General features: G+C 41.3%; 1 protein-coding gene and 1 long non-coding RNA gene across 4 annotated transcripts in view; one reads left to right on the forward strand and one right to left on the reverse strand.

The window, feature by feature from the left end:
- LOC134348069 (uncharacterized) overlaps positions 1-3,000 on the reverse strand; it is a 68,429-nt gene extending 65,429 nt beyond the window's left edge. Inside the window, exon 1 of the long non-coding RNA XR_010018347.1 lies at positions 2,778-3,000. This is a non-coding gene — a long non-coding RNA (uncharacterized LOC134348069). The remainder of the gene's footprint in view (positions 1-2,777) is intronic.
- LOC134348068 (interleukin-1 receptor accessory protein-like 1) overlaps positions 1-27,274 on the forward strand; it is a 1,445,875-nt gene that overhangs the window by 1,172,820 nt on the left and 245,781 nt on the right. The gene's annotated exons all lie outside the window — the stretch shown is intronic.

Consider the following 27,274-nt stretch of genomic DNA (forward strand, 5'->3'; position numbering starts at 1 on the left):
GTTTAAAATCTTGATATTATCTCCCTAACAGAAGCATAGGTCTACCTCTACCCGGTTTAGTACAATAATGATTCAAGATGATCACCACCTACTGTAGGGTAATGGAGATGTACAATAAATGCTGATTTTCCAGAAGATTAATATATTTATGACATTACCACCATTCAAAGAGCATTGTCCTCATTTAGTTTTGTCTGTTAAAATTCAGATTAAAAGCTTTAAGTGTTGGCATGGAAGATGGTTGATTTTAATAAAAAATACTTGAAGTCTTCAGAACAGGTTTTCATAACCAAGTGTTCAGATTTTGAAATTAAATAGTAGATTTCATCTATTAAAAGCAGTATCAATGGTAAATGGAAATTTGAATTGTGGCAAAAGACTGCAAAGTGAATTTTTGCCAAGTTTATTGTCAGATTTTATGTTTCGTATGGTATTCCTTTCAAATTTTTGCATAAGCTTACTGGTAACGGTTCGGGTGGTTAAAAGCAGCTTCCTAAAAACAGCAGTGAAATGTGAAATTTCTGGATGTCATTTGAAACAATGATATCCTACTTTCCTTTGTCTTCGACCCTGACAGAGCTTTTGGCCTTTATTCTCATTTGGTATTTTTACAAATAAATTTGCAGAGTCCATTGTGACGTGCTGATAGAACTTTTGATATTTTGATCTGAAATTATAGAGGGCAGCTTCCTGAAGTGAAAGAGTAATTGTGGCCTTTTTGCTGGTTATCACGGTCTCTCACTGAGAGAATAATGAAAGCACTCTGAAATAACCACTCACTTATGCTTGCACAGGAAGTATAACAATGCAAATCCTTTTCTTGATATGCTGGGTTAGAAATTGAAATTCAGAACACCACTTTTACAGACTTAGAATAGGCACCTAATTTTCCAGTGTGCTTGAACTGAATCTCTGATAGAAGTGTGGCATCTACTTCTCTGGTAGAGATTGCTCTATATAGGGTGCCCAGCAGTGCACTGAAACCAGCGTAGGCTTGTTGGATATGTAAATCAAGGACAAAAAGGAGCATGCTAGGTCCCTACAACAAATGTGCCAGTGAGTGATCACACCATGCTATGTGTTCATGCTAAAAATATGTTAATGTTTACTGCATGCAGCCACTGTAAGGGGTCTCCACCCATTAAGTCATGGGCATTTTCTAGTTCCCATTGGCAATACGTGTTCTCTGAACCTATTGTTCCTGTGCGGTTGCAACACTGGCAGATTATCAGCAAGTTACCACACAGTCGATTCTCAATCATCACCAAATCAATAGACGATGTTAAGCAGTGCTTAATCTTTTCATTGATGTCCAGTTTGGGTTTGCTAGTTCAACTCAACCCTCAAGACCTCATGGCAATCTTAGTCAGAAACCCAATATGAAATGTGGGTGAATGCCATAGATGTCAAGGCAACGTCCGATCAAATGTGACACTGAGAAAACACGATAAGACTGAAGGCCATCAAGAAAAAAGGGAGATGGTTGCAGTTGTTAGAAGTCAAAAATATCAGACACAGGGCGTCAAGGCAGGGGGTCCTCAGGACTATGTTCTAAGTCTAATGACCTTAGTTCCATCCTGAGATCAGAAAAAAACAATGTTTGCTGATGACTACTCTGTCCAATTCTATTCAAAAATCTTCAGTAAGTGAAACAGTTCATGCCCATGTGCAGCAACACTGAAATAACAATCAGCTATGGCTGATAAGTGGCAAGTAATATAAATGTAAAAAAACAGTGCTAGGAAAGGACTAGAATATGACTTTCTCCTGTAACACAAAGTCAAAACACCAGACTCATTGGCGTTACCATCACTGACTCCCACACCATCATCATGGGGGTAGTTGCCATTCACCTTAAGCTCAGCTACACCAGCCACATAAATACTGCACCTGTAAATGCACGTTGGAGGCCAGATATCCTGCCATGAGTGATTCAGCTCCTGATACTCCAAAGGCAACAGAAGATGCAAGTTCTGAAAGCAAGTTATGGTATACACACTCTTACCTTGATAGATGCAGATCCAACAACACAATGGAAGACAAAAGAGCAAGATTGATTGATATCCTTTGTACCACCCAAGACATTCATTCCTTCTATCTCTAAACACAGTGGCTAGAGATGTGTGCCACCTACAAAATGTACTACATGCACTTGCCCAGGTTAGTCCAATGCAGTTTCACAAACCTTGACCACCTTCACCAGCAGGACAAAGGCATAAGATGTTTGGGAACACCAGCACTTCCAAGACCTTCACCATATCTGAAATCGGTATTCTGACTCCAAAATGCTATCCATTAACTCTGACTGAGTGTGTGAGCTTGTGTGCGCGTGTGTATTTGGGAACAGATTAAGGGCAAGATTCCTCCTTGATCATCCCAGGACTTAAATTAAACTCCTGTTCCTCATTGCTTAAGATTGTGAATAAAAAAAATTAGTTGAATAGCTGATCACTGACCTGAAAATAAAACAAATCATTGATGTGAAATATTCATTCAGTACCTTGTTTTGCGTAAGCAGATTCGCGGATTCGGTAACTGGGACAGAAGGCTCTAATCACGAGTAAGCGTGTTAACCATTTATTTACAAGCAAACTGTGAAACACCCAACCAAATATTTAAATGCTTATCTAAGGCCCCTAAGTTATAAAACTACGACACTAAACATACAATAACATTTCTAACTCAAACAGGTACTTGGTTAAGTCCCAAGTTACACAATTACAACATTAAACATTCATCAAACAGCTGTACAGTACTTTATCTAAGTGTGTACTTACCTGCACACACTTTCTAAATGGTTCTTCATCCTTGATCGTAACCCAGTCTGAAGGCAGTCCCTAGCTAAGAGACAGAGCATCTCCTGTGCACTACTCTTAAACCCCTGTGTGTCCAAAACCAGAAACCAGTGCAGTGGTGCAAAAGCCGGACCCTGGGAGAGAGCTGTCACGTCCTTTGAATGGGCCAATCAGCAACCAGCATAGCAGAAACTATTTTCCACAAGTAGGAAACTTAACCCTTCACGTTACACTCAAATGGCGTGTCACCATGACAATTTGGTCCTCATGATAGTATACAAACGCCCCAAGAAACTACAAAAATACAAAACTGCAATACCCCGTAAAACAAGCCCATTTGTCACTATCCAGTGTACTACAGTAGACCATCAACTTCCTAGTGACCCCAAAAGCCACCAGCTTGCCTGCAGAGTGTAATAGCTATGGAACTGCCCCCCGCCTTACTTTCTTAATCTTAATTACTGACTGCTGGATGTGATCAGCCACTGAGTGATGTTCCCAGACTTATCGGGGATCCAGGTGCAGCATTCCTGGCCAGTCACAGCATAGGCGCCTCATTACTCCGTGAGCAGGTAGTTGTCATAAGGTGGTGGCTGCGGACGAACCCAAGTGCAAGACACAGACACTGAAGTACTAGGGACAGGACTAGGATACAGATTGAGGGCTAGGACATGGACACGAAAACCGGGAACCCGGAACAGGACTGGACAAGAGAGCTAGGAGCCCGGGCTTGGACTCCGAGCCAGAAACTGGACAAGGACCCAGTATCTGGGTCTTGCCTCTGGCTCAGACCCCAGAACTAGGCAAGGACGTGACTTGGCTGGCAGGCAGGACGAAGCCAAAGACTTGAGGCGGGGCTCGAGGCCGGAGACTTGAGGCGGGGCTCGAGGCCGGAGACTTGGAGTCTTGAAGCTCCTCCTGGGCGGGGCATGGGACTCCACCTGACAGAGGCAAGGGACAGAAAGGGACAGAACCCACCGCAGGGTAACGGCAATCTGGCCTGACTTACCCGACGGAGGCAAGGGACAGGAAGGGAGCTAAGTACAGGGTGGCTCCAACACAAGACTTCAGGCAAGACAAGGCGAGAGTTACCAGCAAGACGAGGCAAGGCAAGGCTTCAGGCAATGCAAGGCAAGGAAACAGAAGGCAGGGGAAGGGATACAAGGAGTAAGGACAAGAACAATCCAGCCGCTACGCCCTGGTCTCTGGAGGTATTTATGCAGCCAATCCCAACGAGAATCAGCTGCCTCAATTAGTGCTCAACAGAAACAGGGTAGACAGGAAAACCTGGAGCAAGGGTCAGTGGACCGGACCGTGAACCGGAATGCGGACTTCACGGACCGGACCATGACAGTAGTCTAAGACCATCCGATTCTGAAAGGCAACCAGCTAAATTCTGATCAGTGTCAGCTGGCACTCTGAACAATGCATCCTCTGCACGCACGAGCACTGTTGCTGTCTTGTTAGCCAATGCCTCCATTACAGAGGTCATGTGCATCAGTCTGGTCGTAACATACTAGGGTAAGGCTATTATCCAAAACCTTTCTGCCTCTGTGATACACCAAGGACTGCATCAACAGTCATGGACAGGGTGCTCCTTCAGGCTATTGAGACAGTGTACGTACCCCGGATGGCAGCAGTCACACCATCCTGCGGGAAGCTGTGGGCGCTGCATATCCGGTGTGTACCATTTCGTATCCAGGTGGTACCCACCTTCATGGCACCATTCATAGTTGTCACAACCGATCCAGGATACTGCTGCTGCTCACACTCACCGTGCCCCACTGTTTAGATGGACCTGGGCTTATCATACCGCCTACACCAACTTTCCTTTCCCTTCCTTGTCAGCTGCGGAGTCACTTTCAGAGTTGGGACCTTTGGGTTTAACAAGTCTAAGTGAGAAAATACTAGACTGTAAGGCACCAATCCAATGTAGATTCAACAACACTCTCTCTCTCTCTCTCTCTCACTCTCTCTTACACCATGTGCATCATTTTTAAAACTCAAGCTATTCACATTTGATTATGGGAGGGGTACGGGGGGGTGCGGTGGAAAGGTGCCACCCGCCGCCTGACACCTGCGACCGCTCAGGTCTGCCGGTGCCCTTTGGATGACCTCCAGCGAAGGACATGGGGAACCTTGATCTCGAGCTGAGGAATCCGGCGAGTGATCTCATGAACCCTTATCTGGTGAGTGCTTAGAAGATGAGCCTCCTTCCTTGGCAGTTCCCTTCCTCGACTTCCCCTCGCAGTGTTCTCTCCCATAGAAAGTAATAGTGGGAAGCCCATCGACCTGACCTGCTCCATCAGTACCCCTGCCTTAAGCAGCACTAAAAACATCTCCCTACTGGTCATGCGGGATCCCCCACTCCCTGTCTGCTTATCCAGCTTCTGGACCTGGCTACTGGTACCTTTGCCCATGTACTCCAACCATTCCAGCATCTGAATAGGCTGCATTCACAATACCCCCAACTGCTGGTCCCATTAAAGGCAGCACCACCCCTTTCCTTTGGGGAGCTGCTGTCATAATCAAATGCCCTACCATGGCAGGGGTTAGTTGAGAATCCTCTGGCAGACCATCAATATTGCTGTATAATCCTGTAATTAGAACCCACTGGCAAAGGGCTCTGGCAGCTTCTTCTACTGAGCTCCACTCTGCCTGAGGCTTTAAGTCCCACTCAAGTTACCTGACCTTGACCACCACTGGTACCTGATCCCCTAAGGATTTAATACCCTCATGGGGAGTGGGCGGCTTCCTTAGGGCATTATTGACTGTGTGTTGAGACGACAGCCCGCCTAGGGTGCCCATCTCTCTATTAGGCTCACTCTGATACCCCTCCATCCCATATTCTCAACAACTACGTGGCGAGAGCCTCTCTCGGCTTCTGCTCGTACCTTACTGCCAATCCTGCTAGTTCCTTGGTAGACCACTCCCTGATCTCTGTTGTCTCAGAGGGTACCACTGTACTACTCCACCCATGTTCCTTATCCTCCTCCTGTCCCACGAGTGCCAGAGGGGCCATGGAGCAAAGCCCTTCTCCATGGTGGGTGTAGAACCACACAGTCCTTGGTCTGGCCTGTATTGTTATGGTGTTGGGGAGTGGAGGACCATTTCAAGGGAGCATCACAGGACTTTGCTCTATTTTCTCCTCCCTATCTTCACCACCCAGCTCAATATCCCCATTCCTCCATCCACATGTTGGGCTTATCTCACTGCAGCATCAAGGTTCTGGCCGTAATTGGATCCAATTGCCAATTAGCCTGTCTCTAATTGCTGCCCTTTCACTAGTTGACAGCCTATGTCCTACCCTTGTCTTTGGCCTGGGTCTGTGTTGACCAAGCATCTTCCCCACAGCACCTCCTCCTTGCTCTTTCTACTCACTATCTCCTGCTCTATGCAATTGTCTGTTCTGGTGCTTTACAATGGCTGCCAGCAGCCAAAAGGCACCCCTTTGGCTCCTATTCTTGCCTGGGAACCCTACTTCATTTAACATGTGCACAGTGTGGTGTCTGTGGGCTCTGAGTCGACTGGTGAGACTGCTGAACCCAGCACTGTTATTGGTCCAGCTGGGACTTGCTGCTCCTCACACGAGAGGACCTCTCGCTTACTCTCAGCCCTGAACACTCACCAAATCCTTGCTAACTATACCAAATGTTTTACAGAAGCATATTCCTGGTTTTGCTAAGTGGGATAGAAGACACAGATTGCAAATGAGCACATTAACTATTTATTTATAAAACAAACTGCAAAACACTGAAACAAGCATCTAATTCAAAAAGGACTTATCTAAGCCCCCTAAGTTACAAAACTATAGCACTTCAGTAACGCTTGTAACTGAAACAGGTATTTTGTTAAGTTCCAAGTTACACAACTACAACCCTAAACATTCAACAAACAGGTATTTATCTAAGTATGCACAGGGGCCCCTTCCTTCCCACTTTCCCAATGGCTCTTCAGCCCTGTATGAGATGACCCGGTCTAGAGGGATCTGCTAGATAAGAGACAGTGTGGCCCCCTTGCACTATTCTTATATCCCTGGAGTGCCCAAAACCTGAAACTTGTGCCATGGTGTGAAAGCCAACCAATGGCAGAGAGCTGCCACATCCTTCAAATAGGCAATCAGCGACCGGCAGGTAAGATAACCCTTTACATCACACCCATCAAAGCTGATGAACTCTTGTACTTCAACATCTCTCATTATAACATTCTATCTTTTCTCGTATATCTCTAATACTTTCCCCAGAAAGGTAGTTCTGAATATCTTTCACATTCATAGATTCAGAGACAATAGACAATAGGTGCAGGAGTAGGCCATTCAGTCTTTCGAGCCAGCACCGCCATTCGCTGTGATCATGGCTGATCATCCACAATCAGTATCCAGTTCCTGCCTTATCCCCATAACCTTTGATTCTGCTATCTTTAAGAGCTCTATCCATCTCTTCCTTGAAATCATCCAGAGACTAGGCCTCCACTGCCTTCTGGGGCAGAGCATTCCATATATCCACCACTCTCTGGGTGAAAAGGTTTTTCCTCAACTCCGTTCTAAATGGCCTACCCCTTATTCTTAAACTGTGGCCTCTGGTTCTGGACTCACCCATCAGCAGGAACATGCTTCCTTCCTCCAGTGTGTCCAATCCCTTAATAATCTTATATGTTTCAATCAGATCCCCTCTCATCCTTCTAAATTCCAGTGTATACAAGCCCAGTCGCTCCAATCTTTCAATATATGACAGTCCCGCCATCCCGGGAATTAACCTTGTGAACCTACGCTGCACTCCCTCAATAGCAAGAATATCCTTCCTCAAATTTGGTGACCAAAACTGCACACAGTATTCCAGGTGTGGTCTCACCAGGGCCCGGTACAGCTGCAGAAGGACCTCTTTGCTCCTATGCTCAATTCCCCTTGTTATAGTCATAGTCATAGTCATACTTTATTGATCCCGGGGGAAATTGGTTTTCGTTACAGTTGCACCATAAATAATAAATAGTAATAGAACCATAAATAGCTAAATAAAAATATATAAATTATGCCAGTAAATTATGAAATAAGTCCAGGACCAGCCCATCGGCTCAGGGTGTCTGACCCTCCAAGGGAGGAGTTGTAAAGTTTGATGGCCACAGGCGGGAATGACTTCCTATGACGCTCTGTGCTGCATCTCGGAGGAATGAGTCTCTGGCTGAATGTACTCCTGTGCCCACCCAGTACATTATGTAGTGGATGGGAGACATTGACCAAGATGGCATGCAACTTAGACAGCATCCTCTTTTCAGACACCACCGTGAGAGAGTCCAGTTCCATCCCCACAACATCACTGGCCTTACGAATGAGTTTGTTGATTCTATTGGTGTCTGCTACCCTCAGCCTGCTGCCCCAGCACACAACAGAAAACATGATAGCACTGGCCACCACAGACTCGTAGAACATCCTCAGCATCATCTGGCAGATGTTAAAGGACCTCAGTCTCCTCAGGAAATAGAGACGGCTCTGACCCTTCTTGTAGACAGCCTCAGTGTTCTTAGACCAGTCCAGTTTATTGCCAATTCATATCCCCAGGTATTTGTAATCCTCCACCATGTCCACACTGACCCCCTGGATGGAAACAGGGGTCACCTTAGCTGTCCTCAGGTCTACTACCAGCTCCTTAGTCTTTTTCACATTAAGCTGCAGATAATTCTGCTCACACCATGTGACAAAGTTTCCTACCGTAGACCTGTACTCAGCCTCATCTCCCTTGCTGATGCATCCAACTATGGCAGAGTCATCAGAAAACTTCTGAAGATGACAAGACTCTGTGCAGTAGTTGAAGTCCGAGGTGTAAATGGTGAAGAGAAAGGGAGACAAGACAGTCCCCTGTGGAGCCCCAGTGCTGCTGATCACTCTGTCTGACACACAGTGTTGCAAGCACACGTACTGTGGTCTGCCAGTCAGGTGCCTGCCATGAAGGCCAGCATGCCATTAGCTTTCTTCACTGCCTGCTGTACCTGCCTGCTTGCTTTCAGTGACTGATGTACAAGAACACCTAGATCTCGCTGTACTTCCCCTTTTCCTAACTTGACTCCATTTAGATAATAATCTGCCTTCCTGTTCTTACCACCAAAGTGGATAACCTCACATTTGTCCACATTAAACTGAATCTGCCCACTCACCCAGCCTGTCCAAGTCACCCTGCATTCTCATAACATCCTCCTCACATTTCACACTGCCAACCAGCTTTGTGTCACCTCCAAATTTGCTAATGTTACTTTTAATCCCTTCATCTAAATCATTAATGTATATTAATGGAGCTAGCTGTGTGCTTTTTTCTTCTATCCAGTTATTGTTCAATAATCTTGGTGGTGTTGTCCTTGTGTCAACTTCTTCAATTATCTTTTTAGTGAGGACAAATGTAATGCAGCATCTAAGGGCATGGAGCTTGTTCTAACATCAGTACTGTAGTGAAATCAATCTATTTTCAGCATGGTCCTGGGACAATTGAATTCCAATTTCAATGGGGTACCTTACCTTCGGCAAGTACTGAGCAGAAACAGAATAAAGAAGAAGTCTTGACTGGTCACACTGATACCATGTATCTGTCTGACAGCTTTGCTAGGAATCTATTCGAACTTCCTTGAAAGAGATAAATGCAGGGCAGTGTACCATCTAACCAGGACTTATAAATGGATGAAAAGCAGTAATTTGCCGGTTGTGGCGAAAGCATAATACAAACATTTGTACTAACATTCTTAGCACTAATCCCCATTACTGTAATGCATATCAAAATCTGTGTAAAGGAAGCAATTTTTGTAATATGGTTGCCAAAAATCAAAAGAGTTGCTCCACTAAAGTGCAATAATGTTTTGAGTGGGAGTAGCAGCTACTTTATACCTGTCAGCATTCAGCTACCTGGAGCTAATCTCTACCTTGTACATATGACTAGAGTGAAGGAATAATCAATATACCTTAGCACACATTAAGAGCAATGTATTTTTAAAACATTTAAAGAGTTGAAAATCTATAGACTCTTTCACATAAACATTTATTTTACTGCTGGACTTACACCACCTCCTCTGCCATAGGAATAGTTTCCCAATACTTTGTCAAATTTTATATTGCATTCTTTTTCTGTCAGTTATTCGTATGAAGATGATGTATAGTGTTCAGAATGGTGCAAAATAAACAAGAAAAAATCTATCGTGTGCCTGTTCATCTGGGGTGGATGCAGGATTTTGAAGGAGTGAAGCAAAAAAATTTACACACTAAGCAAGACGATTAGCAACTTAATCAAGCACCCGTGAAGATAAAAGCAAGAGTGTAATTGTGCTAAATTAATAGACAAAAGAGAAGTGTGGTTTGAACCGAGAACATGAAACTGATTCTAGGAAAACATATGGATGATGATAGTACAGTAGTTAAATTTAATAAATTATAGTGTAGATTCTTCTGGCAGAATTATTCATATGGGGTTGTTAAATTGTATTTATGAAACTCTTCTGAAAGAGATTGAATAGATATAATTTCATCATTTTGTGATTATTCTATCTGCATAAGGGGATTCAAAGTAATTTTTTAGAAAGATCCTTTAATTACTGGTGAAGATTTGACCTCATCAACTATCTAGGAAGCAGGAAGAGAAGATGCTTATTATTTCAAGAGTAGCCAAAATTGTACTTACTTCCATGTATAAAAGTATCTTCATACACCAGCTATGAGATTTGCATTTTGAAAGTCCTGTAGAACTGACACCAAAAATAAAATCATGCTCTTCAAAAATTATTTGAGTTATGACCTTATTGGAGATGAATCTAAATCCAATTTAAAGTACCAGAAAATAATCAAAAACATACGTATGTGGGGCTAGGTAGTAATCAGCAGAAAGGGGTTTTGAGAGGGAGGTTTTAACATGAAAACCTAAAAGAAAATACTGATCCTTATTTGTGGATTTAACCCACAAAGACTCAGAAAAAGTGATAATAAATTTAAAAGCTTTTCCTTTTATCTGGCTGCTGAAAAACTGAAGAAATATTTGTGGGAGTGCGTCATTTCTTTGGCATAATAAAGATTACTTGGAGCACTAGTTCAGTGCAGATGGTAACATTGAAGTGGGATGGATGCTCAAAGGGAATGACCTTTTTCAGTGAATAAAGCTTTACAAATAGGCTGTTTTGGTTGACATGCACCTCGGAAGTATTGTCACTCAGATGACTCCGTGGAAGCAAGATATCATTCCTGTGGTCCACAAACCTGGATATGCAGGCATTAGAATGGTTCCAGTATGACAACTTGGAATTTGTGCAAAATATTCTAATTCATGATTGTACATTTTTGGCACCTTATTTCCATGGAGCCATTGGGTGGTGACATCCCTGAGGTGCATGTCAAGAGCTTCTTATTTCTATTAACACCTGCCTACAAAGTAAAAAGGGTAACACTATCCATTTTCACAGATTTATGTAAGATTTTCATTTTCGACTCACTAGATGCAAATTTCAGCACAGTGCCATCATTTTTTAATGAGACATCAGCCACTAGAAATCATATTTTTATCACCACTTGATTTTCACCCACTTCTTATAGTTAAGCTTCTCTTCTCAGAAAACTAAACGGACACTGTGTGCATCTTTTCCTGACATATTACAGCTTTTGCCTTGTGTGTATATTTTTTTTGTGAAGGTTATGAAGAAATGACTGTTCAATGCAAGACCTTTTGTCTGTCAATCATCCTACCCTGCCATTTCCACTAGCTATCTTTATTTTAGAAAAGATTTCCTGGAGTGTCAGAGGTACAGATTTATAAATAGAGGATAAGCCTCTGGAAGCTGGTGTGAAAAGAACTTAGCGAGGCATTTGGAAAACCTATTGGAATCTATTTTTTGGGGGGAAATGAAAAGATTTCCAGTCATTTATCCAGTTCACATCCTAACTTTCCCAAAGGTTTTGAAATAGCCTTAACATTGAATCAGTGTCACTGTTTATACATCTGGCAGGATAATATATGGGTGATAAAATTTGAATTCTGACAATAACTGTCAGAAATAGTATTCATCAAATGCTTAATGATATTCCTATTATAATTCTAAGGTATTTATCCTTCTAGAATATACATAGGTCACTACCTGTTTTACATGAATACTGTAAAGCTTCAGTGACATTTTTATAAATTTCAATAGTACCTCATAAGTTACAAGGTGATTTGAAACACCTGAAGATAGGGAAGCTGTGCTGTCAATGAAGAGTTAATGCATTTGTTATGTATATGAGAGTGTTCCTTTCAGGCACTGGTCACCACAACTATACGTGAAACCAATTCTCTGCATTATGCCAAAGTAATAGGTGTGTGATTACTCCTGTTAGTCAAATCACGAGAAAATTTGCAGCAAGAAATAAAGATCTGAAAATGTGATATGTAGACATCTGTTGCGTAGTATCATTTTGTTTTTGTGAATCCTTAGTTGTTTTAGTGAGACTTCAATTTCCATCTTTTTAAATGTGTTAAAAATTGAAATTGTTGTTCCTGAATAAAGGTGGAGACCACAATTTAACCATTCTTAAGTTTGAAGTTAAAGGATAAGAAACTTTTGTAACATCCGACATCATTTGCAATGTAATGCAATGGGAATGATTGTGAATGCTTAAGTTTTTATAGACCGTTGTTGCTGCAATATAATATGCTCAGACATTCTATATTGTTGCCTCATTAGGATGATATAGCATTTTTAGATACACTCAAAATCACTCTTGTCAAGTTCTTCCTTGCACTTCACTGAATCATGTTTCATATCTTGTCTTGTTGGTCATGCTGAGGTGATATCTATCTCAGGCTATGAATTGATTGACTATAAGCACATGCAACTCTCTTACTGGTTAATGAAGTGGATTTGGGCCACTAGCAAAACAGAATGAATGTTACCCCATGTGTAAAGACAGGATGTCATCTCCACAAGTTGTTCTGTATTATGATGCAGTACAAGTTCAATCAAAGATCAAGGTAAATTTATTATTATTAAAGTAGACATACGTCACTATATACAATCCCCAGATTCATTTTCTTGCAGGCATACTCAATAAATCCATAATAGATTAATAGCCGTAACAGAATCAATGAAAGACCACTTGAGCATTCAAACAGTGCGCAAAAGACAACAAACTGTGCAAATACAAAGAAAGAATGAAGTAATGCATATCAAGAACATGAGGTGAAGAGTGAGTCCATAAAGGTTGTGGGAACATTTCAATGATGAGGCAGGTGAAGTTAAATAAAGTTATCCCCTTTGGTTCAAGAGCAAGATGGTTGAGGTGTAATAACTGTTCCTGAACCTGGTGGTTTAAGCCCTGAGGCTCCTGTACCACCTCCTTGATGGCAGCAGTAAGAAGAGAGCGTGTCCTAGGTTTTGGGGTCTCTGACGATGGATGTTGCTTTCATGTGTTTCATGCAAATGTGCTCAGTGGTGAAAAGGGCTTTCCCCATGATGGACAATCCTTTCTTTAGTAAGCAGTTCTAATTCTTGCAGCACAATTGTGACTTGAAATTTTGTGCAATGCCCTTCAAATGATTAGGACGATAAACTATTTAAAAATGCTATAGCTGAGATGGTTAATAATTCCTCAAAACCAAATGATGTCACAAACCACCCACATGTTCTGCATTCTATCTCTGCATTCATTTGAACCATGGAAATCTCTCCTACATGTGTCATAATACAAACTACCTCTTATACAACCACCTACAGGACTGACTAGAGTACAATACCTACTCAGTATCCAAGTATTTTTTTTCTTATCTATTCCAGCAGTGTGACTCACTTAAAATGTATCTCGCTCTCTCTCTCTCAGCCCAATTAATTAGTTTCTCACTGAAATCAACCTTCAAATGATCATTATCTTTTATTATAATTCATTGGTAGCTTAGAATTCTCTAGTTGCTTCTTATTAGATGGGAGAGCTTTGATTTGAATTTATATAAAAACATAATAAAAAAAAGGAGGAATTCTTTAATTTCCTGTCAAGCAACATTGTTAAAGGTCCCTTTGTGGTCAGTGTAGATGATGTGTTCAGGCAATTAAAATGAAATTGGAGCCATTCCGTTATGCAATTTCTGAGCCAATATCTAGTGTGGGTTTGATTTGGAGTTCAATTTGCATAATCATTCTGTTATATGGTCATGTCTGCCAATTATTTAGAAAGAGCTCTTTGTGTGAAATTTAGAAACGACAAGGGTAATTTTCATCTTTATTATCAAATATAAAAGCAGACACCATCTCTAATTTACTTCCATCATTGGGAAGACATTACAGAGTAGGGTTTATAAGGTGGGGAACAGGGCAAAATTCAGTGTCATCTACAGACATCCCACCCTGCAAAAACTCATTTCAAGGAGGTAGCACCATCAATTTGCGGGAGACTCCCGGAACTTCCGGGAGAGGTGGGATGTCTGAAATAGAGTAGCTCCTTAGCAGCTAGCCAGCTAGTTTAAATAACGTTAGCTATGCTAATGAACGAATGACACCTATTAAACTCACCTCAACATGTCTTTTACAGTCGTAACCCACCATGGACAATAGAAAAGTCACTGTTGCAAACAGTGCAGCGAGCAACACTGTCATTATTTTTGACCCCTATTAGGCATGGGTACACTTTAGTGTAGTCAGGGGTGACGTACTTTTTATATTTTCTTTTTTTAGAACACTCTCCCATGGCGCTCTCTCTCTCTCCCTCTCTCTCACTCTCTCTCGCTCTTTCTCTCTCTCTCTCTCTCTCTCTCTCTCTCTCTCGTGGTTGCTCTCGCGCTCTCTCTTGCTTTCTCTCTCTCGCTCTCAAAAAAATTGATTTCCATGATATTGTATATAATTTGCAGGCATCAGGGAACCACTATTAATATGCGGGAGACTCCCGGAACTTCTGGGAGAGGTGGGATGTCTGCATCTATTTTGTATTTTGTAATTAAAGCTAAAGCTACCTCTTACATAGTTAGAACTTTTAAGCAGTGGGTGGTATGTACAGTGAGTGTCATATTTGTAACACTGTAAAGATTGAACTAAAAAAACTTTTCTCCCTTGTTGAAACAGTGTTTATAGTACAGGGTTCCAAAGAAATGCTTCTGCCTGTCATAAAGGAAACACACAGTAGAAATGTTATCTTAACTATCTTTGTTTCTCTTTTAATAGGGACGAACTAAATTATTAATTTAATTTACTGACTATTCTCATGCATCATAAAGAGGAACTGAGAATGATCCTGAGGCAGGAAATCCTTGTGAATTTATACACCATGGTATATTCTAATAATTTTCATTAGCTGCAGAAAAAGTAAGGAATAATCAGGCAGGTCATAAAAGAAGCAGCTGATTTTACAAAAAGAGATTAAGATTGCATCAAAGTTATCATTTTGATAAAAATGTTATTTGTTAAAGCAACGCTCTATGAATCTGGAAAATGGGCAATAATAGTTTTGCTTTTCAGATATACTATAATCTCCAGTTGTGATGGATATTCTCTTTCCAGGGCCTGAGATGCTTATTGCCAGCCTCAGCTTTGTAGCACAGCAGTATGACCGTTCCAAAGGGTCAGAGTTGTTTGTGACCATGTTAAATGTCTCACAAATATTTCTAGCTCAGATTCTTATTGCAATCAAGAATCAGTCTTTAGTTCTTAATGTAAATTGCAAGCAGCATTCAGTTTGAATTTAAAATTACTTTTTGCAAACTTTGTTACAGAGCACAGGCTGGTGACCCACAGCAGGGGCTGGCTGCTCAAGAGATGTGGGTGGCACGGTGAAGTGACCATGACGCTTCTTGTCTGCATCAGCTACTGTAAATGCAAGAAAATTCAGTTATGTGACTTAGCATATCAAACATGGTCACAGGTATAATCAATCAATTGTTGCAATATTTGTGTCTTCAGATGGTCAGCCCTCACAGCATTAATTCTGGGTATCTGGGATCTCTGTCCCCAGAAGCTTTTAAACCTTCTATGTGAATTACTTTGTCTCAGCAAAGGTATCTAGAAAAACATCACATGCAAATAATGTCAAATTGTAGCAAAACCATATAAACATTTGAAAGCATTGGAGATGGCATTGGAAGAAGCCAGAGAGAGTGGTGGTAGAGAATTGCTTCTCTGAGTGGAGGCCTGTGACTAGTGGTGTGCCACAGGGATCAGTGCTGTATCCATTGTTATTTGTCATCTATATCAATGATCTGGATGATAATGTGGTAAATTGGATCAGCAAGTTTGCTGATGATACAAAGATTGGAGGTGTAGTAGACAGTGAGGAAGGTTTTCAGAGCCTGCAGAGGGACTTGGACCAGCTGGAAAAATGGGCTGAAAAATGGCAGATGGAGTTTAATACTGACAAGTGTGAGGTATTGCACATTGGAAGGACAAACCAACATAGAACATACAGGGTTAATGGTAAGGCACTGAGGAGTGCGGTGGAACAGAGGGATCTGGGAATACAGATACAAAATTCCCTAAAAGTGTCGTCACAGGTAGATAGGGTCGTAAAGAGAGCTTTTGGTACATTGGCCTTTATTAATCGAAGTATTGAGTATAAGAGCTGGAATGTTATGATGAGGTTGTATAAGGCATTGGTGAGGCCGAATCTAGAGTATTGTGTTCAGTTTTGGTCACCAAATTACAGGAAGGATATAAATAAGGTTGAAAGAGTGCAGAGAAGGTTTACAAGGATGTTGCCAGGACTTGAGAAACTCAGTTACAGAGAAAGGTTGAATAGGTTAGGACTTTATTCCCTGGAGTGTAGAAGAATGAGGGGAGATTTGATAGAGGTATATAAAATTATGATGGGTATAGATAGAGTGAATGCAAGCAGGCTTTTTCCACTGAGGCAAGGGGAGAAAAAAACCAGAGGACATGGGTTAAGGGTGAGGGGGGAAAAGTTTAAAGGGAACATTGGGGGTGGCTTCTTCACACAGAGAGTGGTGGGAGTATGGAATGAGCTGCCAGACGAGGTGGTAAATGCGGGTTCTTTTTTAACATTTAAGAATAAATTGGACAGATACATGGATGGGAGGTGTATGGAGGGATATGGTCCGTGTGCAGGTCAGTGGGACTAGGCAGAAAATGGTTTGGCACAGCTAAGAAGGGCCAAAGGGCCTGTTTCTGTGCTGTAGTTTCTATGGTTCTATGGTTCTATGGTTCTATGATTCAGAATAATGAGGAGAATGATAGAGATACGGGGTGACAGAAAGAAAAACTGGAATCTATTCCTCAACCTTTCACTTCTACGATGGATGACTCATTCATCTGCAGCTGGTTGGTAGACTCTTTTAGTTCATAAGTATTGTACCTGTGTTTGGAAATCCTTTGTAGTTTGTAAATCTTTTGAAATTTTAAGATCTTTTCTAAATCAAAAATCCTCTGTGAGTTTTACATGTGTGTAAAGAACTATTTGTCCAAATGTCAACATGTATCATTAAAACTACAATAAACTGTGTTTAATCTGCTTTGTTAGCTGGAAGTATCACCTCCTTGGTAGGGAGGGGGGTTGTCCCACCACTCAAATAGTAGATCTGGACAGCTAGACCTCACTGCAGTGATAAGACAGGGATGTAAACTAGTCCTTGAGGAGTAGGTGGATTCAGTATAACTTCCCTGTGGTGAGGGTACTCATAAACATCTATACTGGATGGGGCTGTAAAGCCACTTATGTTGTTCATGGCTTTGTGGACAGTGAACCCAATACCATCACACAACTTCAGAAATGGTGATCAGAAAGCACAGTTTCATGCCATATAACTAAGAACAATAAAGCAATATCTTTTACCCAGAATCAAAGTGGAAATTACTTTATTGTCCCCAAACAATTGACACTAGGGCGTACAATCATCACAGCGATATTTGATTCTGCGCTTCGTGCTCCCTGGAGTACAAATTGATAGTTAATAATAAAAACTTAAACTATAAATCCTAAATAGAAAAGGGAAAGTAAGGTAGTGCAAAAAAAAATGAGAGGCAGGTCCGGATATTTGGAGGGTATGGCCCTGATCCGTTCAGCAGTCTTATCACAGTTGGAAAGAAGCTGTTCCCACATCTCGCCGTACGAGTCTTCAAGCTGCTGAGCCTTCTCCCGGAGGGAAGAGGGATGAAAAGTGTGTTGGCTGGGTGGGTCGTGTCCTTGATTATCCTGGCAGCACTGTTCCAACAGCGTGCAGTGTAAATTGAGTCCAAGGACGGAAGATTGGTTTGTGTGATGTGCTGGGTTGTGTTCACAATCTTCTGCAGCTTCTTCTGGTCTTGGACAGGACAACTTCCATACCAGGTTGTGATGCACCCTAGAAGAATGCTTTCTACGGTGCATCTATAAAAATTAGTGAGGGTCCCAGGGGACAGGCTAAATTTCTTTAGCTTTCTCAGGAAGTAAAGGCACTGCTGGGCCTTTTTGGCAGTGGACTCTGCTTGGTTGGACCAAGTCAGGTCACTTGTGATATTGACCCCGAGGAACTTAAAGCTTTTGACCAGTTCCACTTGCGCACCGCCGATATAAATGGGGTCGTGCGGTCCGCTACTCCTTCTGAAGCCAGCAACCAATTCCTTCATCTTGCTGACGTTGAGGGATAGGTTATTGTCTTCGCACCATGCCACCAGGTTCTTAATTTCCTCTCTGTACTCAAACTCATCATTACCCGAGATACAGCCTACATTGTGGTGTCATCAGCAAACTTATATATTGAGTTCGATGGAAACTTGCCTACACAATCATGGGTGTACAGTGAGTACAGCAGGGGGCTGAGTACACAGCCTTGTGGGGAACCGGTGCTCAGAGTGATTGTAGAGGAGAGCTTGACCCCTATTTTTACAGCCTGGGTCCTGTCTGTGAGGAAGTTGAAGATCCAGCTGCAGATCTGAGTGCTACGGCCCAGGTTCCGGAGCTTAGGAATCAGTTTATTCGGAATGATGGTATTAAAGGCAGAGCTGTAGTCAATGAAAAGGACCTTACATATGCGTCTTTATTCTCCAGGTGTTCTAAGGAGGAATGTAGGGCCAGAGAGATGGCATCAGCTGTTGACCTGTTGTTGAAAAAAAAATTAGCATATTTTTTCAGACCTCTGCTGGAATATTGAATTATTTAATTCTTAAATTTCAGCAAAAACTGAACTTTTTCACCTGGAGGTGAAAAACAACAAGCTTCCATTGTATCTTCTCTGTCTTGCGATCCCCTAAGACTCAGCCTGAATAAATTGTCTTTAATACCCCAAGATAACTGCCTCTTCTTCCTCTGACCTGACTCTCTGATTCATTGAAACCTAGTCAACATTCTCTTCTCTTGTGCCTTTTTCTCCTTTAGAGGCCTAGTGTAGCACCAATCACAGTAGCTGTGCACAGTCCTTTCATAAAGCTGATTTTGTGTTGATAAGGTCAGATGTATAATTTTGGTGTAAGGTTTTGGCCAGAAGAGCAAGGTTCATAACAAGGTTACTATTGGTTTTTAAATCTGGAACCTTGAACTTGAAATCATCTCAACCTCGTCTGGAAATTACAGATTCCCAAATGGATCTTTGGGTTATCACCCATACTGAAATGGAAGGTTTGCAGCTGCAACTGATTATTGCCACCATTGTTCATTATTGGGCAAGAAACAGAACATTCAAGCTCCTTGCACACGGCTATTTCCTTGCTTTGTCTTGCCCTGTCAAGATATGCATCCTCCCCTCAGCAGAGAAATTTGCAAATCCACCTGATCTGGGTCCCAGCATGAAAAAGCTTTTTATTCAACAATATAATCTACTTAATAGCTGTACCAGAACTTCAAATAATTTTGCAAATATACAGGTTGGAAAGTTTGGATGGCTGTCATCCTTGATGCCCTGTTATACTTTTTCAAGAATTGGTTTACACTGAAACAGGTTTTGACGTGCTGACTTGATATTACATCTGATGAGTTTCATAAGTGTGTGCCTAATATGTTTTTCATGCCCCTACAAAATGAGAAATCTACCAAGCAAACTTGGCATCAGAGCTGTGGGAGACTGAGAATACCCATTTTGTACTTTCTCAGTTGAATGGTCACAATAAATTTAGAAATCAAGACAGTAATGCTGTATTGGATAAGAAAACTCTTGGTGTGAGACGATTATTAACTATGTTCTACAACAGCCAGGCTGATTTTGACCATCTATACTCAACAAATAAACACATAGGTCTGGGCGAGTGCTATAGATTCAATTCATGGTGTCTCGGAGTCTCAGTTTATAGAGTAGTGGTGGAAGAATGGCTGGAGTTACTATCTATCTAAATCCAGAGAAGAGAAGTGCTGAATAATGTTTCAACAAGGGTAGATTCAGGGTAAGACAAGAGACTACAGATGCTAGACTCTGGAACAAAAGCTCAGTGGTCATACAGGATCTGTGGAGGGAAATAGACAGTTCTCGATTTAGGTTGTGACTCTGTCTGGAATGAAAGATAAAGAAGATTGCCAGCATAAAAAGGTGAAGAGAAGGGGTAGAACAAGAGCTAACAAGCAAGAGGTGGATCGCTTGAGGAGAAGAGATAGGTAGGTGGAAGATGGGAGAGTGGAAAAAGAGCAGGAATCTTGGAGGTGATAGGTGGAGGTGACAAAGGGCTGAAGATGATGAAATCTGACAGGACAAGGGGGTGGATTAGGGAACCAAGTGAGGGAGGTGTGGGGGGCAGATAGGAACAGTGGTGGGACTACCAGTGGGAGGAGGGTGTGTTAGTGGGCAGATGGAGAAGGAAGAGGAGGGAGAAGAAACCAGATGATGGCCTGAGGTACTGAGGTGAATGCAAGAAGAATTGTGCTGATGAGGAGGAGTGAGAAAGGTGTGAATTTGGGCTAGAATTATTCTTGTGGTTGGATGCCATAATTACCGATCAGGAATAGTCCTAACAGCTTTAACAGAAGTACATAGTACATAAATACTTGTCTAGTGCAAGACATCAAGTGCCTTGTGAAATTGGTCAGTCCCAGCACACAAGACAATCTTGATCAACTTAATCAGCAGGAACTGGGACGGGCAATCTGGCACTGGTGCTATTGGTACAGGTTACTTGTTGGTTAACCCTTTTATATTCTTAGTTAATTTATTTCTTATTGTAATGTCCATTTTTTTTTGCTTTCTGCAGCATAATCAGAAGCTTGATTTTGTGATTGTTTCAACTATATTTTTATTAATTTATGAAATATGAGTAATGATGGCAAAGTCAGCATTTTTAGCCCATCCATAATTTCTTTTAAGAAGGTGATAGATGAGCCATGTTTAGCTATGGTACTTCTTCTAGTGAAAGCTCCTCTAGAAAGGCGTTGTGTACAGAGTTCCAGACCCAGGCCCAGGACGGTTTTCTAATTCCAAGTCGGAATGGTGTGCGGCTTTCCCTGCTGTCCTGGCTCTCAGTTGGTGTAGTGAGCTCAGGAAGTGCTCTCAAGTTGCCAAGGCTAGTAATTTTAGCTCATTTTATACACATCGAGGACTAGTGGAAAAAGGGATTGCCTATGGTAGAGCATGAATTGCCAATCGAACATAAAGTTTATATAGAAGGATGGTAATTTTCTTGTGTATTGTTGGAAGTTCACTCATTGTATCACACTTGTTCTTTGTGGATGCTGTCATGAATGGTTCTGTTGACATCATAGATAGTGTTATGTAGCTCCCAACAAACTGGAGAAGCTGTGAAGAGCAAGAGAGAGGGGGAAAACACAGAGCAGGACCCAGTAACCACAGCAAACTTTCAATGTGTTTTGGCCAATCTTAACTCCACTGAATGACAGGCAGCCATGCTTCATGAAGAGACTGCCACTGGGATTACATCACTTGATGTAGCCACAGCTTAAGCCTCAGTCCAGACAATGGACAGCAATGACTATGTTAAAGATACCAAGGTCCTTAATTTTAATCCACCTGGGAACAGTACACAATATGATTGACACCTGCTAACGTTCTGTGATTGATTGTACTGAGTACATAGAAGCTGACTGCACTACGGGAAATTTTTCCACCTTCATTGAAAGAAATTGAATCATTGTAATGTAACAGAATTGCCAATGCTGTCAAACACCACAAGCGTGTTCCCTTCACAACTTGTGCTGCTTCTGCACAATTTTCTTTCTGTAATGTACAACTTTTTTGTGACTGCATGCTGGTGAATATTTCACTTCCTGGCACCAGTCTTCACTGTGCCATCTTGTATCAATTTTCTGACTCCTGTCAGGAAACTTGGCATTGATTCAGAGATGCCTGGGACAAAAGCCAGGACAGTAAGACTGCTTAAGTGACCCTTCCTCTGCCTGGACCGTAGGAGTTCCATTGTTAATCTCCCAGAAGTTTTTGTCAGTGCCGCATACAACCTACCTCTCCGACAACTGAAGAAGAAACATTTAAAATCAGAGATGCAGGGGTATAAGAGTCACATATATATAGGAAGCGGAGACGTATTGGCAAAAGTTTGTGTATCTGATTCATTCTTGACCTACAGTATACTGCGCATGTCAAATTGCACACAGGCAAATAGGGTCAATTATTTCCAAGACATTTTACCCTCTGAATTTTTTTTGCTTTCGTGTTATTTCAATTAATTTGCAAAGTATCATGGTACTGAAAATAAGATTACTAAATAATTTGTCGTATTCAACCTCTTCCAGTTCTTTCAATTGTCTGAGTTTTATTTGCAGTATTCTTCATTGTTTGTATTCTGGGACAATGAGTGATAAAACTGCTGAAACTGCATTAGTACACTTCAGCACAACCCTGTTTGAATGAGAAACTTTCTAGCCAGCAATATGAAGGAGTGCAACTTCTATCTCAATATAAACATTTATGACCATATATTTACAAATGAATATTGTGTTGAATAACCAACCTCAGACATACTTGAAAATTGAATGTTATTCAATTTAAATGTTAATTTTTGTGTTCAGTACTGTGGGTTCACAAAAATTAATTTGCATTTGAGGTTAAAGTGTAGGTAAAAAAATAATTTATGCTCAGAAGTGAATTGAGTGTTGTTTTACATCAGACAATTGCAATAAATCTCTGTTCAAAATTGACACCTTTGACAGATGTTTGCAGGTTTATGCTATTTATGCAAAGTTATTTTCAAGAGTCAGGTCACTCTTGTTATACATCTTGCACCATTGGGGAATAAAACGGAACATGAAGTTTCCCTATTTGCTGCACTTATAATCTCTGACACTTCCCAACTGACTCAAAGATTCCTCTTGACAGCAACCCTGGCTGTTGTACAAGTAGTCAATCTACTGCTAGACTAAAGTCCAACCTCCAATTGTTCCCTCACCCATTATCATTAATCCATTTCAAACCAAAGTTCAATTCTAAAGACCTGTTTTTGATTACAGACGCAAATTGAGTTTTCCTACCTTTCAGTCAAGACTTATGTCAAGCTCAATAGTTGTAGCTACTTAAAATGACAGATTGAGCTGGATCTGCCAGCTCTTCAGCAGATGCAGTAGAACAGCTGTTAGAGCTGCTGCCTCATAGCTCCAGTGATATGGGTTCAATCCTGAACCCCAGTACTGTTTTATTTTCTCCCTATGACTGGGTGGATTTCTTCTCGGTACTCTTTTTCCTCCCACTTTCTAAAATTCTGCTGGTTGGTGGGTTAGTTGGTTGCTATAAAATGCCCCTTGTGCGAAGATGACTGATGGAGTTGGAGGAGAGTTGATGGCAATGTATGGAGGTTAGAGTAAAATTTGAGTTAACCCTTATATACTGTTTGGGTCAAATTTGACCCATTTTGACATTTGACAGCAGTAAAGACACCCTAAATGCCATTTTTTAGCCGAAATTTGATGACTTTTCCTAAAGTTACCCAAAATGAGCAAAAATAAAAGTATTTAAAAATTTTATACTTTTGTACAGGTGCTACAAATTTTTGTACATTGAGGCTGTTCGGGGTCAAATTTGATCTGTATCTATTGAAATGGATTTTAGATCTCTGAAACATTAATTAAGGATTAATCACCCATTTATTAATGTCAGATAGGCTATTTATACATTCTAAATAGATCTGTGGTTCAAAATTTGGTATGGACACTTGTTATGAGGGGATTCTTCGGCCGGGTTAAAGTTGACCCAGACCATACTGTGAAGGTATAGAATATGAACAGGTTGCCTGGGTTAAGGTGGGAGCTTGTGGTTGGCACGGACTCTGGGTCAAAGGGTCTGTTTTCATGTGATACCTTCCTATGACCGTATTTTAGGACATCTTGAGTTTCTAAAACCCTGGATTCTCACCAGCTGTGGGACATAGGCTACCAGGTGCAGGGGGAGTCTTGATGTTCGGGATGCAGGCCTTTGATGTAACATGAATCCACAAGCATATTGTACAAGGCAGGTCTGTGTCAACACTTGGCAGCTGAAATTTCACAAGGGAGATCCTGGAAACTCTTCCAAAATGGTCTAAATAGATTGCAATTGTTCACATGCTGGGATAGTCAAGTACCCCATAAGTGCACCTTGCTGATCGTCAACCATAGAAGCTGTAAGGGGCTTCTCTTTAACTTCATGAAAATGAACGATGAGTACTTCCTTCAAAAATAGGTTGGAGGAGAAGAGAAGCAGCGCACCGCGCGTGCGCAGCCCTCCGATGAAAAATGTTATTGTATCTGTTAAATAGGGGCCGTGGACAATTCTGATTTGATGAAGATGGATGTGAAAGCACAGAGGAACATCTGGGAAAATTTCTGAAACGTTCATTCACTGCTGTCGTTACTGCGCAGTTGGGAATCTTTCGGAGGGTAGGCCTCAAAATCCCCGGCTTTGCCTGCTGTTGGCGACCGAGAATGAGGTCGAATCGCTTGGATAGTGATGGCGCTCAGTACTCGGTGTCGGAGAACTGATCAGAGCTCGAAGTTTTTGGATGACTCAGAGTCGGACTGTGGTCGTGTATGGCAGGGAGAGTTTTTCTTCCTTCTCTCCGTCTGCGTGAGATGTGGGACATTTGAGTGACTTTGAACTTTTACTGTGCTCTTGGACTTCTTCATCAAGTTATGGTATTGTTGCACTGTTGTAACTATATGTTATAATTATGTGGTTTTGTTAGGTTTTTTTAGTCTTGGTCTGTCCTGTGTTTTGTGATAACACACCAGAGGAAATATTGTATCATTTCTTAATGCATGCATTACTAAATGACAATAAAAGAGGACTGTGTGTCTTCATAATCTAAAAAAATACAGAGAGCACCCCAAACAGTTCATGCATGGAAGGATTGTAGCATTAGATGTAAGACCATAATAATACTCTGTTTCCATGGTGTTCTTGCTTCCATGTTCTGACTTAAAAAAGCTGATGAATCATATACATAATGAGCCTGATACTTATTTCCAGGCACAAGCCCAGGATGCCTCAATATTTTTGAGCTATTTGCTATGCACTGGAGGCACATCAAGAAGGAGAGAAGAGATTGCTAGGATCAGGAAGGGTGAAAACTGCACAGCCCCATCAGCAGCTTGACTTTTTTGTTGCAGACGCCTGAAATTTTCTTTCATGGGTTTACTTTCATGGCCACTATTATGTTTTGTAACTTCAAAACGTTAAGCTAATTCAAAAGAAGACACGGGCGTCTGGGAATCAATATCAAAGTCCATTAATTATCAAAGAATACATAAATTATACACCTTGAGATTGTTTGCTTTCAGGCAGTCACAAAGCAAGGAACCAGAAGAACCCAATTGAAAAAAAAGGAAAGACCATGACCACAGCGCAAAGAAAGAGGAAAACTACATACATCATGCAAACAATAGATGCAAACGACAGCATTCTGAGCCAGATTGAGTCCTTAGACCCGCTCCCTGGAGCAGACAAAGTAGAAGGCCCAAGCCTCGATCTCAGGTCATCATATTAATGGAGCAAAAATCCGGGTCTAACATTATGCTTACTTTAGGCTCGACGCACACGTATCATGTGGTATAATGCACACGGTGCACATGGTGCATGGTGGTATAATGCACTCGGTGCACACGTATCATGTGGTATAATGACGATGTGTGCAATTAATGTATTCTTACATATGACCCATAATGAATTACTTAAATAAATAAGAATGTTTACTCAAACAATATATGTACAAGATTACACAAATATTATTGAAATATTAAATACACAACAGCCACATGTAGACATGACTTCTCTAAAATAACACTGGTATCCACTCTGCGTCCCCTTTGCATGAAATTATTGAGACCAGGAGCAGAAAGGATTATTATGTAACAATCAACTGCTAAGAAATTTGCACATGGAATGAGCATTGGTTTTATATAAGCTGTCTGTCACTTGTATGAATGTTCTTCTTGCATCCTGCATTTAATAATTTCATATTAGTTTAAAATAAGCTGCATCACAAAGGTCCAGCTGTCTAATGCAATAGGATGGCTTGTAAATCATTTTTTTTCCATCTAAAAAGGCATCAATTACACAAGCAATACTACAAAAGTGTATATATTTGTGCTGATATTTTTAGATTTTTTTTAGATTTGGAGACATTTTTATTTTTAACTGGTATCTCCCAGTTCCTAAATGTGTGAAAGTTGTAATGTTAATAGTGCAATTACAAGCTCCTTTCATCAACAGATTCTTAATTGTTGCTTGGGGTTATTTACATGTGAACATGGAAATTGCATTTTAATAACTGTCAGCCAGCAGCCATGAGTGGAACAACTGACATCATTTATAGAAAGAGTAATTAAAATGAATGAGTTCGCTATAGCCGTGGCTGAGGCTTGTGTTTTTTTTTGTACTCGAGATAATGATGTTATATTGTCATCAAAAATAGTTATCAATAATTAATTTTTCTTTCTGAAGTAAATTCATCATGCCATCAATAGTTGGCGACTTATGTCAACTAACAAATGATTTTAGTTCTGGCCGAGTGGTAGGGAGCATGAATCCTTAGTAACACACACACACAAAATGCTGGAGGTACTCAGCAGGTCAGGCAGCGTCTATGGTAATGAATAAACAGTCGATGTTTCGGGCCAAGACTCTTCTTCAGGACTTAGTGTCACTTTTGTTATGGAAGCAAATACCATGCATCTTTCCCCTTTTCCTTTCTACCAAAGTAATTGATTCTTCTGAGATTTCACTTCCATGTGATAGTAGCTCTCTGGTGCCTTGTTTTGAATTTCATTTTACATCTCAGCATTAACTATTGTCAGGCTTTTTGACAAAACAGTTTATCTTCATCCTGTGCTCTGAGCTATTCCCCAGCAAGCATCAACATTGGAAAATCATGAGGCTTGTATCCCAAGCAAGGTTATCCCCCGTCCCTCCTGTACCCAAGAATACCAAGGCAAATTGCTATGCACTCACCTATCTTTTTGGCAGAGTACAGTTTTCAATGCACAGATCAGTGATCAAAGATGGACAAATCAGGCTGAAGGAAAGGGAGAAGATACCAGAATAATAAGCTGGGGGGGGGGGGGAGGTGTAGAAGTATAGGAGAAGCCAGGAGGGTGCGGAAGTTAAAGTGTTGAAGATGAAGGAACCTGAGAGGAGAGCAGAGTGGACCATAGAAGA

Source organism: Mobula hypostoma, chromosome 6 (assembly GCF_963921235.1).
Source record: "Mobula hypostoma chromosome 6, sMobHyp1.1, whole genome shotgun sequence".
NCBI lineage: Eukaryota > Metazoa > Chordata > Chondrichthyes > Myliobatiformes > Myliobatidae > Mobula > Mobula hypostoma.